The sequence below is a fragment of the Desmodus rotundus genome, chromosome 4, assembly GCF_022682495.2.
Source record: "Desmodus rotundus isolate HL8 chromosome 4, HLdesRot8A.1, whole genome shotgun sequence".
Classification (NCBI taxonomy): Eukaryota; Metazoa; Chordata; class Mammalia; order Chiroptera; family Phyllostomidae; genus Desmodus; species Desmodus rotundus.
In genome coordinates this window covers 59751292-59770787 of record NC_071390.1, presented here as the reverse complement: position 1 = coordinate 59770787, position 19496 = coordinate 59751292, and the positions used below count along the sequence as shown (strand labels likewise).

Genomic DNA, 19496 nt, shown 5'->3' with positions numbered 1-19496 from the left:
TTTTATCACCCTCATTTTTGGATTATTGAAGACCAGAAAGCAAATGCAAGTAATCTGTAGCAGAGTATATCTATTAGGAATGCATTTGGATGCAAGTCACAGAAACTTTGATCCCAACTCAAGGTCTGTTTTTGTTTGGTTTTTTTTCCTCATATGCCCAGAAGCCTGTCGGTAGTCAGAAACTCAGTGGGGCCTGGGCAAGACAAAGTCTTTCTTCATATTCACAAGATGACCCCTGCATAACTGCAGTTCCAGACACAGCATCAGTGTTTAAGACAAAAAGCAAAAAAAAATAGGGGTGGGGCAATAAAACAGAATTCCATGTCCTACACATTATCTTATAACAAACTCTATTTTAATGAAAGTTGGTAAAAACCTTTCCCAGATGTTTTAAAGGAAGCCAGCCAGAAAGAATGAGATTGACAGTGGATACTGGACTACACAACAGAATGCAGCACACACTGCTTCCACCATCCTTACCTCAGAGTTTGAATTCTGACTAAAGTCTCGGACTAACTTGGTGTCCTCCTGCCCTCCTCCTACCTCATGACTGTTGCTTTTTCCTCCTCTTGTCCATGTCTCCACACTGGAAGCCTTCTTTCAGCCTCAGTGTTAGTGAGCACACCTGCCTCACTGGAGGCTCTGTAAGTTTGCCTCTTTCCAAAAATCTGCCATGGAAGACAGACTGCAATCCCTCCACCTACCCATCTGAAGCAGCAGTCAGCTACATCAGCTCACATTCAACCTCATGCCTGGATATTAAGTTAATTTTTAATTTAAAATGTAAACCACTAAAAGAATTAGCAAGAGAATGCCAATAGCCAAGCAGTATTCAAATATGGTGATGTAGCTTATGATTTCATCATATTATTCTTTAATGTACAAAAAGAAAACTGTCTGAAATGACAGAAACATCATTTCAAAATTTGAAGAAGAGTTAATAACCTTTAAATTTATCCTTTCAAACACAGTTAAATATTATTTCCCTGGAGAAGAAATATCCTGAACACTGTGATGCAAATAGCTCCCAGTAAAGTTGTTCAGGATACACATGACTTCACTTACCTCCAAAGAGGTGGGGAAACAGAAGTCCATAATTTGAATTAAAAATATTAATACTTTCAGTAAGACATCTTTTACTTTATACTTTGCTTAGTTTTCTAAAGCATGTTTCTAGTAAAATGCTGAATCCTGTATAAGTAGAGAGCAATTAGGTAACTTCAACTGCTTCGATTAAATCTTCCAGACCACATCACTGAACAGTCACAAAGGATACCTGTAAAGTTCAGATGATATTCACAAAGAAGTCTTGTATCGTTCACTTATTCTTGTGAGAAACAACTTATTTAAAATCATTAACTGCTCAGTGGATAAATAGAAATAATATCCTGAAACAAGAAATTGATATGTGGATAAGAGACATTTTGACATTAAAACAAGCAAAGAAGTTAAAAAATGAAGAGCCACAAACTAATAATTTCCAACATTTTACTTGAAAGTATTGTGGCAGCTCTTTGCCTAGAAACAGTTGTGGAAAATACCTGTTTATTGTATTCTATTTTTTGTTGCAAACCTTAAAATTACTATGAAAACAATGATTAATATTTCCTGCCAAACTTGTAAAAACTACTCTCAACCATAGGGTGCTCTTCTCAGAAATATGATACTCAAATTTGATTAGTTTATTCTAGTAAAACCTTACCCTTCTTCCAATATGGACTTACTATTGTCATTGTTGTTGCTGCTTTTAGAGAGGCCAAGAACCAAATTAAACCCCAAAACAACACATAAAAATTTTGTGTTCCAACCATAATTAAATAATAAATTATGAGTAAAAATTTAAAGTTAACTAAATAATTAGAGCATACAAATATGTCAAAAACAGACAATACCATCACTGTGATTAAGCTTCAAATTTGGCTCTTAATTTCTAAGCAACCAAGCAACACTGGCAACATGGTTGGTTAACAAGTATCAGAAGAAAAAGAAAAGAATCAAAAGAGCACTTTTAGCTTCTAGCCAAGATGGAGGCATAGGTACATACACTTTGTGTCCTCATAACCAAAAGAAAGATAATAAATTGAAAAACTAAAAACAACCAGAACTGCCAGAAAATTGAACTGTATGGACGTCTGACAAGCAAGGAGTTAAAGAAGAAACATTCATCCAGATTGGTAGGAAAGGTGGAGACGGGAAGCCAGAGCAGAGAGGATGTGCAGCAAGGCAGCAGCTGGCAGCCTGGGAAGTACCACATTCGCATTTGGATAAACCAGGAGGAACAACTGGGGAGCGAGACAGACCATGCAATCCAGGGTTCCAGTGTGGGAAACTAAAGCCTCAAAACCCCTGGCTGTAAAAATCTGAAGGGGTTGTGGTGGCAGGAGAAGCTGCCAGTCTCACAAGAAAGTCTGTTAGAAGGGCCCATAAAGTCCTAAAACATACACAAACCCACCCACCCAGAAATCTGCACTAGGGCAGCCCCTGAAAGGACACAATTTGCTTGTGGGAAGTGAGGAAAGTGACTGAAAGTAGGGCAAGAGTTGTCCAAGTGGCATCGTTACCTCTCTGACCCCTCGCCCACATACAGTGCCACAATGCAATGAAATGGTTTGTCCTGCCCTGGTGAATACCTAAGGCTTTGCCCCTTATAATGTAACAGGTGCACACAGACAAAGAAATATAGCACAAATGAAAGAATGGATCAAAACTCCACAAGAAGAACTAAGCAACGAGAAGATAGGCAACCCTTCGGATGCACAGTTCAAAACACTGGTAATCAGGATGCTCGCGGAAAAGATTGGGTACAGCCACAAAATAAAGGAAGAAGTGAAGGCTATGAAAAGTGAAATAATGGAAAATATACAGGGAAACAACAGTGAAGGGAAGGAAACCAGAACTCAGATCAATGATTTGGAACAAAAGGAAGAAATAAACATTCAACCAGAACAAAATGAAGAAACAAGAATTTTTAAAAAAGAAAAAAGAGAGGCTTAAGAACCTCTGTGACAATTTTAAACATCCCAACATCTGAATCATGGGGGTGCCAGAAAGAGAAAAGAAAGAGCAAGAAATTGAAAAGCTATTTGAAAAGATAATGAGGGAAAACTTCCCCAGTCTGGCAAAGGAAATAGACATGCACATCCAGGAAACCCAGAGAGTCCCAAAGAAGTTGGACCCAAGGAGCAACACACCAACACACATCATCATTAAATTACCCAAGATTAAAGATAAGAAGAGAATCTTAAAAGCAGCAAGAGAAAAGACAGTTGCCTACAAAGGAGTTCCCATAAGATTATCAGCTGATTTCTCAAAAGAAACCTTATAGGCAAGAAGGGACTGGAAAGAGGTATTCAAAGTCATGAAAGGCAAGGACCTACATGCCAGATTACTCTATCCAGCAAAGCTTTCATTTAGAATGAAAGGGCAGATAAAGTGCTTCCCAGATAAGGCTAAGTTAAAGGAGTTCATCATCACCAAGCCCTTATTATATGAAATGTTAAAGGGACCTATCTAAGAAAAAGAAGATCAAAACTATGAACACTAAAATAACAACAAACTCACAACTATCAACAACTGAACCTAAAAAAAAACAAAAACAGAAACAAACTAAGCAAACAACTAGAAGAGAAAGAGGATCACAGAACTGGAGATCACATGGATGGTTAACGGCAGGGAAGGTGAGGGGGGGGAATGGCGGAAAGGTAAAGGGAATAAGAAGCATAAATGGTAGGTACAAAATAGATGGAGGGGGGTTAAAAATAGTATAGGAAATGGAGAAGCCAAAGAACTTATATGTACAACCCATGGACATGAGCTAAGTGGAAGGTGGATGCTGAAGGAAGGGGGAGTGCAAGGGAGAGGGAGAGAAGGGGGAGAAAAGAAAAATAGGACCACTGTAATAGCATTTCAATAAAATGTACTTACTTCTCCAAGGAAGACATACAGAGGGCCCAGAGACATATGAAAAGATGGTCAGCATCACTAGCCATCAGAGACATGCAAATTAAAACCACAATGAGGTACCATCTCACACCAGTCAGAGTGGCCAACATAAACAAATCAACAAACAAATGTTGGAGAGGATGAGGAGAAAAGGGAACCCTAGTGCACTGTTGGTGGGAATGCAGACTAGTGGGGCCACTGTGGAAAACAGTATGGAATTTCCTCAGAAAACTAAAAATGGAACTGCCCTTTGACCCAGCAATTCTGCTGCTGGGATTATACCCTAAGAACCCTGAAACACTAATCCAAAAGAACCTGTGCACCCCAATGTTCATAGCAGCACAATTTACAATAGCCAAATACTGGAAGCAACCTAAGTACCCATCAGCAAACAAGTGGATCCCAAAACTATGGTATATATATTTTTAAATATATTTATTGATTATGCTATTACAGTTGTCCCATTCCCCCCCCACTCCACTCCATCCTGCCCATACCCTCCCTTCCACATTCCCCCCCTACAGTTCATGTCCATGGGTCATACTTATAAGTCCTTTGGCTTCTACATTTCCTACACTATTCTTACCCTCCCCCTGTCTATTTTCCACCTATCATTTATGCTACTTATTCTCTGTACCTTTCCCCCCCTCTCCCCCTCCCACTCCCCTATTGACAACCCTCCATGTGATCTCCATCTCTATGGTTCTGTTCCTGTTCTAGTTATTTGCCTAGTTTGCTCTTGTTTTTGTTTTAGGTGTGGTCGTTAATAACTGTGAGTTTGCTGTCATTTTTACTGTTCCTGTTTTTTATCTTCTTTTTCTTAGGTAACTCCCTTTAACATTTCATATAATAAGAGCTTGGTGATGATGAACTCCTTTAACTTGACCTTATCTGAGAAGCACTTTATCTTCCCTTCCATTCTAAATGATAGCTTTGCTGGATACAGTAATCTTGGATGTAGGTCCTTGCCTTTCATGACTTGGAATACTTCTTGCCAGCCCCTTCTTGCCTGTAAGGTCTCTTCTGAGAAATCAGCTGACAGTCTTATGCGAACCCCTTTGTAGGTAACTGTCTCCTTTTCTCTTGCTGCTTCTAAGAGTCTCTCCTTCTGTTTCATCTTAGGTAATGTAATGATGATGTGCCTTGGTGTGTTCCTCCTTGGGTCCTGCTTCTTTGGGAGTCTCTGAGCTTCCTGGACTTCCCAGAAGTCTATTTCCTTTGCCAGACTGGGGAAGTTCTCCTTCATTATTTGTTCAAATAAGTTTTCAATTTTTTGTTCTTCCTCTTCTCCTTCTGGCACCCCTATAATTCAGATGTTGGAATGTTTCAAGATGTCCTGGCAGTTCCTATGCATCTCCTCATTTTTCCGAATTCTTGTTTCTTCATTCTTTTCTGGTTGGATGTTTCTTTCTTCCTTCTGGGCCACACCGTTGATTTGAGTCCCATTTTCCTTCACATCACTATTGGTTCCCTGTACATTTTCCTTTGTTTCTCTTAGCATAGGCTTCATTTTTTCATCTACTTTTCGAACAGATTCAACCAATTCTGTGAGTGTCTTAATAATCAGTGTTTTGAACTGTGCATCTGATAGATTGGCTATCTCTTCCTCGCTTAATTGTATTTTTTCTGGAACTTTGAAGTGTTCTGTCATTTGGGCCATTATTTTATTTATTTTTTTTTTTGTCTTGGCGCATCTGTTACTTTAAGGGGCGGAGTCTCAGGTGTTCCCATGGCCAGGCAGGGTAATGCTGGTGGCTGTGCTCTGAGGCTGCACCTGGGAGAGGGGCCGAGAGGGAGCAATGGCGCCTGCTCCACTCTCCTCCGGATTTTCATCTTTCACTCTGCTACCCACAATCAAACTGGGCCCCTCTGGTGCTGGTTCCGAGTGGGTGGGCCTGTGCACACTCTAGGCCCCTGTGGGTCTCTCCAAGGACCTCTCCTGTGAGGCTGGGAGTCTCTCCTGCTGTTGCCACAACCCCCATGGGAGTTGTCAATCAGAGGTTTGTGGCTTTATTTCCCTGAGCTGCAGCCCTGGGTTGCGAGGTCTGCTGCGCTCCCCGCTGTTCGTCCGGTTTATCTGTGCACAAATGTGGGGCCGCAGGGTCTGCTAGTGGTCGAACTTCCTGCGCCGTTTGTCCTACACTCCGCCAGTCTCAGTCCTGCCACAGCCACATGAGTCCTCTCCACCCAGGTGCCTGTCTCTGCCCCTCCTACCGGTCTGGATGAATGTTTATTTTTTATTTCCTTGGTGTCGGACCCCCTTGCTGTTCGATGCTCTGTCAGTTCTGGTTGTGCAAGGAGGCGCAGTGTGTCTACCTACGCCGCCATCTTGGTTCTCTCCAAAACTATGGTATATTTACACAATGGAATTCTACGCATCAGAGACAAAGAAGGAGCTTATACCCTTTGCAACAGCATGGATGGAACTGGAGACCATTATGCTAAGTGAAATAAGCCAGGAGGTGAGGGACAAATACCATATGATCTCACCCTTAACTGGAACATAATCAATAGAAGAAAAAAGCAAACAAAATACAACCAGAGACATCGAAGTTAAGAACAATCTAACAATAGCCAGGGGGGAGTGGTTTGGGGACAGTGGGAAGAGGGGATTACAAGAACTACTATAAAGGACACATGGACAAAATCAAGGGGGAGGTGGGTTCAGCTGGGGTGGGGTGGAGGGATGGGGAGAAAAGGCATACAACTGTAATTGAATAACAATAAAAATTTTAAAAAATAAAAAAATAAATAAAATGTACTTTAAAAAAGAGCATTTTTTCCAGAATTTAATTGTTTTTTTATATTTTTAGAGTTGATTATAATTCAATATTATATTAACTGCAGGTGTACAGAATAGTTCTTAGACATTTGTATAACTTATGAAGTGATTGCTCAGTAAGTCTTATACCCATCTGACACCATACATAGTTATTACCATATTACTGACTATATTCTCTATGTTGTACCTTACATCCTTGTGACTATTCTGTAACTGTCAGTTGAAACTTCTTAACCCCTTTACCTTTTCACCCAGCCCCACAACCCCCTTCCCATTGGCTGTCATCAGTTTGTTCTCTGAATCTGTAAGTTTGTTTCTGTTTTGTATGTTCATTTGTTTTGTTTTTTTTAGATTTCACATATAGGCAAAATCACACAGTGTTTTCTTTCTCTCTCTGACTTATTTTTCTTTCTTTCTCCAACTTATTTCCCTTAGCACAATCCCTTCTACCTTTATCCATCCAGTCACAAATGGCAAAATTTCATTCTTTTTTATGGTCGAGTAATAGCCCATTGTATATATGTACCAAGTCTTTCTCCATTTATCATCTATGAATGAACACATAGGCTACTTCTATGTTTTGGCTAATATAAATAATGCTGCAATGAACATAGGGTTACATATATCTGTTCAAATTAGTGTTTTGGATTTCTTTGTATAAATACCCAAAAGTGGAATTGTGGAGTTATATGGTAGTTCCATTTTTAATGTTTTGAGGAAACTCCATATTGTTTTCAATAAGTGGTATCTCATTGTGGTTTCAATTAGCATTTCTCTGATAATGAAGGATGTTCAACACCTTTTCATACCTATGGGCCATCTATATGCCCTTCTTAGAGAAATGTTTATTCAGGTCCTCTGTCCATTTGCAATTGTACTATTTGTCCTTTTGGTGTTAAGTTGTATGAGTTATTTATTTATTTTGTATACTAACCCCTTAATGAATTGATCATTGGTGAATATCTTCTCCTACTTCTAGGATGTCTTTTTGTTTTGCTGATTATTTCTTTTGCTGTGCAACAATTTTTTAGCTTGATGTAGTCCCATTTGTTTTTGTTGTTGTTTTTTTTCCTCTTGCTCAAGGTGATATGTCAGAGAGTTTAATGTCTGTTTTCTTCTATGAATTTTAGGGTTTTGAGTCTTAAGTCTTAAGTCCTTAATACACTTTGAATTTATTCTATTATATGGTATAAGAAAGTAGTCTATTTTCCATATAAATTTTTGTAATGTTTGTTCTATATCTCTGACATATGTCATTGATATTTTAATAGGGACTGTGTTGAATCTATAAATTGCTTTGAGTAGTATGGACATTTTGATGACAGTATGGAATTCAGAAAACTAAAAATGGAACTACCTTTTCACCCCGCAATTCCACTGCTTGGATTATACCCTAAGAATCCAGAAACAGCAATTCAAAAGAACCTATGTACCCCAATGTTCATAGCAGCACAATTTACAATAGCCAAGTGTTGGAAGCAACCTAGGTGCCTATCAGTAAATGAGTGGATCAAGAAACTATGGTACATTTACACAATGGAATTCTACACAGCAGAGAGAAAGGAGTTCCTACACTTTGTGACAGCATAGATGGGACTGGAGAGCATTATGCTAAGTGAAATAAGCCAGGCAGTGAAAGACAAATATCATATGACCTTATCTATAAGTGGAAACTAATCAACAAAACAAGCAAGCAAAATATAACCAGAGACATTGAAATTCAGAACAAACTGATATTAACCAGAGGGGAGGTGGGAGGGGATAATGGGAGTGACAGGGGAAAGGGTTGTCAAGGAACTTGTATAAAGGACATATGGACAAAGCCAAAGTGGGGGGGGGTAGGATGGAGGATGGGAGGTGGGGATGGCTGGGGTGGGGGAAAGTGGTTGGGGAAATAGAGACAACTGTACTTGAAAAATAACAATAAAAGAAAAGGAAAGTAGTCTAGTTTATGTTTTTGTTGCTGTTTGCACCTGTTCAGTTTTCTCAGCAACATTAGTTGAAGAGAATGCCTTCATCCCATTGTGCCCTTTGTCATAAATTAATTGACCATATATATAGGTGTGGATTTATTTCTTAACTCTCTATCCTATTTTACTCTATTCTATTCCATTATTGTATGTGTGTGTTTTTATGCCAATACCATTCTGTCTAGATTACTATAGTCTTGTAATATGGTTTGATATCAGGTTCGCACTCAATTTTTAAAAATGAATCTTTCACATATTGGAATACCATTGTTATAATAAAATGAGCATAAAAATTTTCACAACAGATGCACTACCCTATTTCATATGGCTCTTTCTTTTAATGGTCTAGTAATGACAGTTCAATAAAGATGATTTTGCAAGGGGATATACCAATGGGCTTCAAATAAGTAAACTGTGGTAGCTCAACGGACTGACAATCTTTGTTTATAGCTCAGATCTTAATATTTAGTATCTCTATAAGGCTTTTTCATTTGCCATTGAAAAAAAAAAAACACAAACAACTGTTCCAATAAATACTTTATTAGAAGGACCATATGGGGGTTAAATATCTCTATTTTCCTGTAAAGGCTTGATCATCTTCTGGACACATGTTAGGATGGACCACAGTGATTTTTCTCCCTGCTGTGTATGTCCATGTATGTGTTTGTACAGCTGATCATTTGATAGACAGGGATAGAGGGGGCTTTCTATGACTGAACAGAACTGGAAGTCAAAGAAGGTAGGGAAGACTTGGAAGTTTCTGTATGATCCAAACCAACTCACCTATCAAAAAGGAAAATTATCTCAAATAACAAAATTAATAAACTAAATAACTCACAGAAATAAGCTATCACAAAAGAAGAATTAGAAATTGCCAATATGCTCATCAATTTCTGACTCACCTAGCAATCTAAGAAACACATATTCAAACAAAAATCAAACAGGATTTTTCATACATTGATCTAAACAAAACTTAAAATCCTTATTTCAGCATTGGTGAGGTTTCAGGGAACAGGCAGGCTCATGCCTTGCTAGCAGAAACATGAACTGGAAATACAAACTTTCTGGATCAAAAGATGGTAATAACTAAGAAAAATCTTTAAATATGCATGTCCTTTGACCAGCTTTTGCCTACTAAAATATGACTCTGAATGAATTATCACAGATATATAGACATATAAATATATATAAAACAATAAAATGCTCTAAATTACCCATTTAGCCCAAAGTAGCACACTTTAAAAATTTTCAAAGCACCACATATACTTGAAGTCAATATTACAGTCAATTATAGGCATATGGGAAAAAATAAGATGTGGTTTGAGTAAGTCTTATGCTTTGTATATGACATAACCTGCATTTCTACCTTTGATAGTAAACAAGTATTATTCCTTATGATTTCAAAATGCTCTTAAAATTAACTTCGAAAGCTAAATAATAAAGTTAGAAATAGCTTTTCTAATATTCATTTTAAAAATAGGATTTTTTAAATTGAGTTAAGCTGTTTGAAGTGACATCATAAAAAGTACTGGGACTAAAAATGTTTACTTTTAGATATGTCTGAATACGTCAAAGAGTACTGGAAATTTCCTTGCAAAATATCATCCTCTCTCCTTATAAATCACAACGTGTTCAGTTACTTCACTTAGAATTGAACAGATTGAAAGATTCTGTGTTCCAGCCTCAGGCTGCTCAAGGAAGCTCCAAATTACAGTAATTACAAATTTCACCTCTCTGAAATAAATTAAGAATTGCAATGATGAAGACTGTTTCATATGATAGGCTTTGAGATTATACCACTGAAGACAGTTGAATAGTGGGATTTAATGTGAGAAGAGACTTATAGATCTTCCATCTTTGAATCTTTTCTACATTTTTCAGATGAGAAAAATCTTAGCCCACACAGAGGCAGTGAATGAATAACCAAAGAGTAAAGGTCAGAGCAGTGACTGAATCCAGTCTCTGCACAGCACACATTTGGATTTGGCTTTATTACCTGGGTTAATCCTCTTATATATAATTCTTATAAAAACAGTTCAATAAGTACTATCTGTCCAAGGCAGCACTTCCCAATAACAATATAACAGGAGCTATCTATGTAATTTAAAATTTTCTGGCATCCATGTTAAAGAGAGGGAAAAGATATAGCTGAAATTAACTTTAATATTTTCCTTAACCCACTATATAAAAATATTATCATTTCAACCTGAATTCAATGTAAAAATGAAATAAAAGTTTACATCTTTTTTTTTTTCTCTACCACATCTTTGAATGTCATTGTGGCTTTTATACTTATCATGTGTCTTAATTTGGGTTAGTAAATTTTAAGTGCTCGATGACCAGTGGCTGGTGGCTGGTATACTAAATAATGATGCAAATCCAAGGCATAGTTGATTCTATGATTTTCCTCCCAAAAGACCATATCCATTAATACTTTAGGTCTCTACCTAAAGACAGGAAACATCACAAGGAAATCCCTTCAAGAAACTACACCAGTGAGGAAACGTCACAATTAATGAGGTGTACTGTGAAACACGCAATCTTTTCTTGTATTGTCTAATAGCTTTAAGAATTAAGATATTCTTGTGTATGATATAAGCTGGTGATTGAGTTTCATTTTTTTGCACGTAGCTATCCAGATCTCCCAACACCATCTGTTGAAGAGGCTGTTTTTGCTCCATTTTATGCTCCTGCTTCCTTTGTCAAATATTAATTGACCATATAGACTTGAGTTTATTTCTGGGCTCTCTGTTCTGTTCCATTGGTCTATGTGCCTGTTTTTATGCCAGTACCAAGCTGTTTTGATTACTGTGGCCTTGTAATACAGTTTGATGTCAGGTATTGTGATCCCTCCTGCTTTGTTCTTCTTTCTCAAAATTGCTGCAGCTATTCGGGGTCGTTTATGGTTCCATATGAATTTCTGAAATGTTTGTTCTATATCTGTGAAATATGTCATGGGTACTTTAATAGGGATTTTATTGAATATAAATCGCTTTGAGTAGTACTGCCATTTTGATGATGTTAATTCTTCCAATCCATGAGCATGGAACATGCTTCCATTTGTTTGTGTCTTCCTTAATTTCTTTCTTCAGTGTTGTGTAGTTTTGTGAGTACAGGTCTTTTACCTCCTTGGTTAGGTTTATTCATAGGTGCTTTATTTTTCTTGTTGCTATATCAAAGGGGATTTTTTCCTGATTTCTGTTTCTGCAGTTTCATTGTTGGTGGACAAGAATGCCTTTGATTTCTGAGTATTGACTTTGTATCCAGGTGTCTTGCCAAATTCATTTATTAGGTCGAGGTTTTTTTTGTGGAATCTACAGGATTTTCCATGTACACTATCATGTCATCTGCAAACAATGACAGTTTCAAACTCAAGGTGGATAAAAGACTTAAATATTTAAGTCATAACACCAAAAAAGTCCTACAAGAAAACATTGGCAGGAAAATCTCAGACATTCCATGCAGTAACATTCTCACAGACACATCCCCTAAAGCAAGGGACATAAAGGAAAGAATAAACAAATGGCACCTCATCGAAATAAAAAGCTTCTGCATGGCTAAAGAAAATAGCATTAAAATGCAAAGAAAACCAACAGTAAGGCAAAACATATTTGCCAGATACCTCAGACAAGGGCCTGATCTCCAAAATACATAAAGAGCTCACACAACTCCACTCCAGAAAGACAAACAACCCAATTAAAAAATGGGCAAAGGACTTGAACAGACACTTCCCCAAGGAAGAAATACAGAGGGCCCAGAGACGTGAAAAGATGCTCAGCATCACTAGCCATCAAAGAGATTCAAATTAAAACCACAATGAGGTACCATCTCACACCAATCAAAGTGGCCAACATAAACAAATCAACAAACAAGTGTTGGAGAGGATGCAGAGAAAAAGGAACCCTAGTACATTGTTGGTTGGAATTCAGACTGGTACAGCCACTGTGGAAAACAGTATGGACATTCCTCAGAAAACTAATAATGAAACTTCCCTTTGACCCAGCAATTCCACTGCTGGGATTATACCCTAAGAACCCTGAAACACCAATTCAAAAGAACCTGTGCACCCCAATGTTCATAGCAGCACAATTTACAATAGCCAATTACTGGAAGCAACCTAAGTGCCCATCAGCAAATGAGTGGATCCAAAAACTATGGTACATTTACACAATGGAATTCTAAGCAGCAGAGAGAAAGAAGGAGCTTATACCCTTTGCAATGGCATGGATGGGACTGGAGAGCATTATGCTAAGTGAAATAAGCCAGGAGGTGAGGGACAAATACCATATGATCTCACCTTTAACTGGAACATATTCAACAAAAGGAAAAAGCAAACAAAATATAACCAGAGGCATTGAAGTTAAGAACAATCTAACAATAGCCAGAAGGGAGTGGGGAGGGGATAGTGGGGAGAGGGGTTTTCAGGAACTACTATAAAGGACACATGGACAACACCAAGGGGTAGGGTGGAGGTGGGGAAGGGAGGCAAGATTGGCTGGGGTGGGGTGGAGGGGTGGGGAGAAAATGCAGACAACTGTAATTGAACAACAATAAAAAAAAAGAATTGCTATTCTCTTAGCATGAAAAAATGCTGGTTCAATGAGGAAGTTAAAACACAGCTAGGATATTAGACGTCTGTGAATGATAAAGCTGTGGTCCTTCTCCCCTTGATACTATTTGCTTATCTAAAACTTTTGCCTTCCCTCTAGTAAGGTTCCTAGGTGCATTCTGCAAGAGGACTGTTCTCTCCCCATCAGTGTAGTCATACTTTCATTCAGCTTCTTATGTTAATTAGACCTTGATCTCCAATCTCCCCAGTCAGATACAATTACCTTGATAAACCTGGCTCACAGTGCAGCACACTCCTCAGAAAACTTTTTACCAGATGGCTAAGTATCAGTGATGCCTCTTCAGACGTCCATACTCTCTTCAAGAAAATGCTATATGAAATTAAAGCAAGCAGGAAAAAAAAAAACACAACAAAAAAATCACCTGATGAAAGATTGTAGAATTCTAACTAGATGTAAAAGACAAGATGTTGAGGAAAAGCCACAGATCAGGAATCACATGGCCATGCCAGCCAAGCATTACCTAAAATTATTCCTTCAAATAAGGAGGATTTAACCCTAAATCAAAGGAAGCATATGTGTGCAAACACACGCACACACCAAACCCAAAAGCTTATTACAGTTTCCGTAAAACAACCCCATCCGGCTGATGGAAAATTATCTGCTTGTTGTCCTGATTCAACAACAAATTATAGCTCAATGCTTGGTAATCAGAGTAGCAAAACTCCTGAGGATTCAATAAATGAATTAGAGATTCTTTATCATTCCTGAACAAAGGTAAATTTGGCTTTATAAACAGTTTTAGCCTTGGCTGGTGTGGTTCAGTGGATTGAATGCTGGCCTGCAAATCAAAAAGTTGCCCATTTGATTCCCAGTCAGGGCACATGCATGGGTTGTGGGCCAGGTCCCCAGTTGGTGTGTGAGAGGCAACTGGCCTCTCACATGTCAATGTTTCTCGCCCTCTCCTTCTCTTTCCTTTACCCTCTCTCTAAAAATAAATAAATAACATGTTTTTTAAAAAAGTAGTTCTAGGAGGCGTGCTGAGACCAAAAAAGAAAAAATGACCCAAATGAAGGAACAGTTCAAAGCTCCAGAAAAAACACAACTAAGTGATGAAAGGAAAGCAAACTTATCAGATAGACAGTTCAAAATACTGGTTATCAGGATACTCCAGGAAGTCACTGGGTATTTCAACAGCATAAAAACGACCCAGGCAGCAATGAAGGTCACATTATGTGAAATAAAGAAAAATCTACAGGGAACCAACAGTGATGGGAAGGTAACCAGGACTCAGATCAAGGACTTGGAGCAGAAGGAAGAAAGAAACATTCAACCAGAACAGAATGAAGAAACAAGAATTCAAAAAAATGAGGAGAGGCTTAGGAACGTCCAGGACATCTTTAAATGTTCCAACATCCGAACCATAGGGGTGCCAGACAGAGAAGAGGAAGAGCAAGAAATTGAAAACTTATTTGAACGAATAATGAGGGAGAACTTCCCCAATCTAGCAAAGAAAATAGACTTCCAGAAGTCCAGGAAGCTAAGAGAGTCCCAAAAAAGTTGGACGCAAGGAGGAACACACCAAGGCACATCGTAATTACATTACCCAAGATTAAACAGAAGGAGAGAATCTTAAAAACAGCAAGAGAAAAGGAGGCATTTACCTACAAAGGAGTTGCCATTAGATTATCAGCTGATTTCTCAAAAGAAATCTTACAAGCAAGAAGGGACTGGAAAGAAGTACTCAAAGTCATGAAAGGCAAGGTCCTACATCCAAGATTACTCTATCCAGCAAAGCTATCATTTAGAATGGAAGGGCAGATAAAGTGCTTTCCAAATAATGTCAAGTTAAAGGAGTTTATCATAACCCAGCCCTTATCATATGAAATATTACAGGGATTTATCTAAGAAAAAGAAGATCAAAAATATGAATACTAAAATGGCAACAAACTCACAGCTATTAACAATCGAACCTAAAAAAAAAAAAAAAACAAAACCAGAAACAAACTAAGAAAACAACTAGAACAGGAACAGAACCACAGAAATGGAGATCACATGCAGGGTTATCAGTGGTGGAGTGGGATGGGGAGAGAGGGGGAAAAGGTACAGAGAATAAGTAGCATAAACGGCAGGTAGAAAATAGACAGGGGGAGCTAAAGAATTGTATAGGAAATGTAGAAGCCAAAGAACTTATATGTACAACACAGGGACAAACTAAAGGGGGAGAATGGAGGTGGGAGGGGGTGTGCAGGGGAATAAAGAGGGGGAATGGGACAACTGTAATAGCATAATCAATAAAATATATTTTTTTAAAAGTAGTTCTAGAAGGCTGGGACTATTCAGGTGCACTTTGATTGATGTTCTGCTAGGCCTTCTATATACCACAAAGCTGATTCCTGCTTAAACATTTCTGCCTAATATCTGTTCATGGCTAAGATAATAAGTAACCTGTAATATTTTCTACTTGATTTTCCAAGGAAAAATTACTCTATTTCTGGGGTATGGGAAAAATCCATTTTAGCCTTTAATATTTAGGCTGCCTTTCCCCCCCCCCCCCCCCCACTGTTATAATCTCTGGCACCTGACTTAACTCCCAAACCAAGAGTTTAGGAGTATGTGGTAAAAGCATCTAAGAAATCAAAAGAGTTTCCATGTCCCTCAGTCCCAGGCAGCCTTGCTTACCATATTGTGAGAACTCATCAGCACTCTTGTTCCACTTGCTGCACTTCTAAATTGATTGGAAATGCCCCGACCCAAAGGTCAGATAGTAGTGTGTAAATATAAAGGTTGTTTTACCACAGAGCTCAGAGCTCCCCTCTATAGTAAGTTAGGAAGGCCATTCCAAAAGTACTGGTCTGTGTCCTGCAATAGAAGGCTAACAATCCTCTTGGAATGTCACACAAGTTTACTTCATCAAACTGATCAAAGAAATGCCATTATAGATTCTTTAGGACCCTGTCACATTCCTCTCCAGCAAAGATGCAGGAACACTCCCTCTACAACCAGCAGAATTCAAAGTTTCATTGAATTAAAAGCTATAAGAAACTCAAGTCAGTCTACCAAATTATAAAATTTATTAAGTGTTGCATCCTCCTAAGAAGTCACATTTACAATAAGAATGTTAAATGATCTCTAAAACCTTAGGAAAAATGGATCATTCTTTAGAGCAGGATGACACAATTAATACTGAGAGTGGCATGCCACTGCAGAGTGCACTAAACCAGTGGTCACAGACCCAAATGGTTACTTGATTCTTGGGACCTTGTGCAGGTCAGTAAACTTCTGTGAGGCTCCATTTATTGAAGATCATGGGTTTTAGCCAGTTTAGGATTATAGTTATCTTTGAAAATCTGATTAAAAAAAACTCTTGTAAATTATGCTTCTATGAACATTGGGGTGCACAGATTCTTTTGGATTGGTGTTTCAGGGTTCATAGGATATAAACCCAGCAGCAGAATTGCTGGGTCAAAGGGCAGTTCCACTTTTAGTTTTCTGAGGAAATTCCATATTGTTTTCCACAGTGCCCTCACCAGTCTGCATTCCCACCAACAGTGCACTAGGGTTCCCTTTTTTCCGCATGCTCTCCAACATTTGTTTGTTGATTTGTTTATGTTGGCCACTCTGACTGGTGTGAGATGGTACCTCATTGTGGTTTTAATTTGCATGTCTCTGATGGCTAGTGATGCTGAGCATCTTTTCATATGTCTCTGGGCCCTCTGTATGTCTTCCTTGGAGAAGTGTCTGTTCAAGTCCTTTGCCCATTTTTTAATTGGGTTGTTGGTCTTCCTGGAGTGCAGTCCTATGAGTTCTTTATATATTTTGGAGATCAGGCCCTTGTCTGACGTATCATTAGCAAATATGTTTTCCCATACTGTTGGTTCTCTTTGTAATTTGGTGCTGTTTTCTTTAGCCATGCAGAAGCTTTTTATTTTGATGAGGTCCTGTTGGGAACTGCCCTGCCTGGTTTCAGAGGCTGTAACCCCTCATGGTTAAGGCTGAGTCAGAGTTGGGACCATAAGCCACTAAGGAGACAAAGCTTGTCTCCCTGGCAGAAGTGCCACTTCTGCCCACTTCACCCTGCTTGGCCCTGAGCTTGGCCAGTTAGCCAATTACGGGTAAGAATCCTCAAGGGAGGATCAACCTAAGACAGGTTCTGGTCACAGAAGAGGCCCGCAGGGAAGGACTCGGGGGGCTGTGGAAAAAGGGGGTGATGGACCCTCGCCCCTCGGCTTTGAAATAGCCTGAGTCCTCATTCTGTCTGCAAGAAGTCTCCTAATCTCTTGGCTGCTTTACTTCCCTTGCCTGACTTAAGCCTGAAGCAATAACAGAGGGCAGTGCATTCCTGTGCTGGGAGAGGCAGATTCCCTGGGGAATCAGGCCTAACAAAAATACATACATTCCTGTGAAACCTACTTAATTTGTACCCTCAGTTTAAAGGATAAGTGTCCAGACCTGAGATGAGTCTGGTGCCTAAAGTTTTACAGCCCTCTAACTAATTGGCTGTAACTCAGAATAAGCCCTCAAAGTTCTCTGTAAATCATGTATTGTTTAACCCTTACTGCCTAACAATAATGAGCTTTATCTGTATTCCTGTGGGAATGAACCTAATAAAAGCTCATGCAGAGAAAGGCTCGTGGCCCTTCTCCTTTGAGAGAAAAGGCCACTTTTCCTCCCCAAGCAGATCATGTCTTGGTAGTCTTTTTCTTCATCCGTGGCGGACCGGAGGGCTGAGTTAAAGCCCTCCGACAATGTCCCATTTGTTTATTCTTTCTTTTATGTCCCTTGCTTTAGGGGACATGTCTGTGAGGATGTTGCTGCGTGGAATGTCTGAGATTTTCCTGCCAATGTTTTCCTCAAGGACTTTTATGGTGTTACGACTTATAATTAAGTCTTTCATCCATCTTGAGTTTATTTTTGTGTATGGCGTAAGTTGGTGATCGAGTTTCATTTTTTTGCACGTAGCTGCCCAGATCTCCCAACACCATCTGTTGAAGAGGCTGTTTTTGCTCCATTTTATGCTCCTGCCTCCTTTGTCAAATATTAATTACTGGAAGCAACCTAAGTGCCCATCAGTAAACGAGTGGATCAAAACAACTGTGGTATATTTACACAATGGAATTCTACGCAGCAGAGAGAAAGAAGGAGCTTATACCCTTTGCAACAGCATGGATGGAACTGGAGAGCATTATGTTTAGTGAAATAAGCCAGGAGGTGAGGGACAAATCCCATATGATCTCATCCTTAACTGGAACATAATCAATAGAAGAAAAAAGCAAACAAAATACAACCAGAGACATTGAGGTTGGGAACAGTCTAGCAGTGGCCAGGGGGGAGTGAGGTGGGGACAGTGGGAAGAGGGGATTACAGGAACTATTATAAAGGACACATGGACAAAATCGGGGGGGAGGGTGGAGGTGGGGGAGGGAGGTGGGTTCAGCTGGGGTGGGGTGGAGGGATGGGGAGAAAAGGCATACAACTGTAATTGAATAACAATAAAAATTTTAAAAAATAAATTAAAAAATAAAATGACAAAAAAAAGAAAAAAAAACCTCTTCTCAGACATTTTACTGGGATCATAGACACCTCCTTATCCCCAAATCTTTCCTAGGACTCATGTCAAGAATTCCTATGATAGACACCTAAATTCTGGGGCCTATCCCTAGAAAGTATACTCTGTGAGAGCAAGGTATGTTTCCAGAGTCTAGGAGAGTTCCTGATGCTCAGTGAGTTCTCAAAAGGTATTTTATGTATATCAGTAAATAAACAAAGAGTGAAACATTTGAATGCTAAAAGATGGTTTATATGAAGGAAACTAGCAAATTGCAACATATTCTACAAATATGTTTTTATTTTTGTTAAAGTAAATGCAAGCAACATCTTAAGCTCTGTACTAATTGATACTATACATATCAAGAAGATATCATATCATCACAATTTATGGTTTTCCACAAGGTATAACTTTTTTCTACAAACTACAATTTTTTAAATTTATATTTGTGCTCTAATACAAACTTCTTCCTTTGAAAATCCATATAAATATTAATAAACTAATGAACATTAAAGTTCCCGTTGAGAAATACTGCTGTTCATCTTTTATATTCTTCCCGATTTTAGCGATATAATTTTTTGTCAAATTTAGACACTTGTCAAAACGTCAAAGTTGAACATATATAATTCATCCTCTAAGAAATATGGCCCAAATGAAAGAACAGATCAAAACTCCAGAAAAAGAAC

The 19496-nt window shown here is 38.7% G+C and overlaps 1 protein-coding gene across 5 annotated transcripts in view; it reads right to left on the bottom strand.

Moving 5' to 3' along the window:
• The window catches only part of NRG3 (neuregulin 3), a 1217216-nt gene that overhangs the window by 1024275 nt on the left and 173445 nt on the right, over positions 1-19496 (bottom strand). The window lies entirely within an intron of this gene.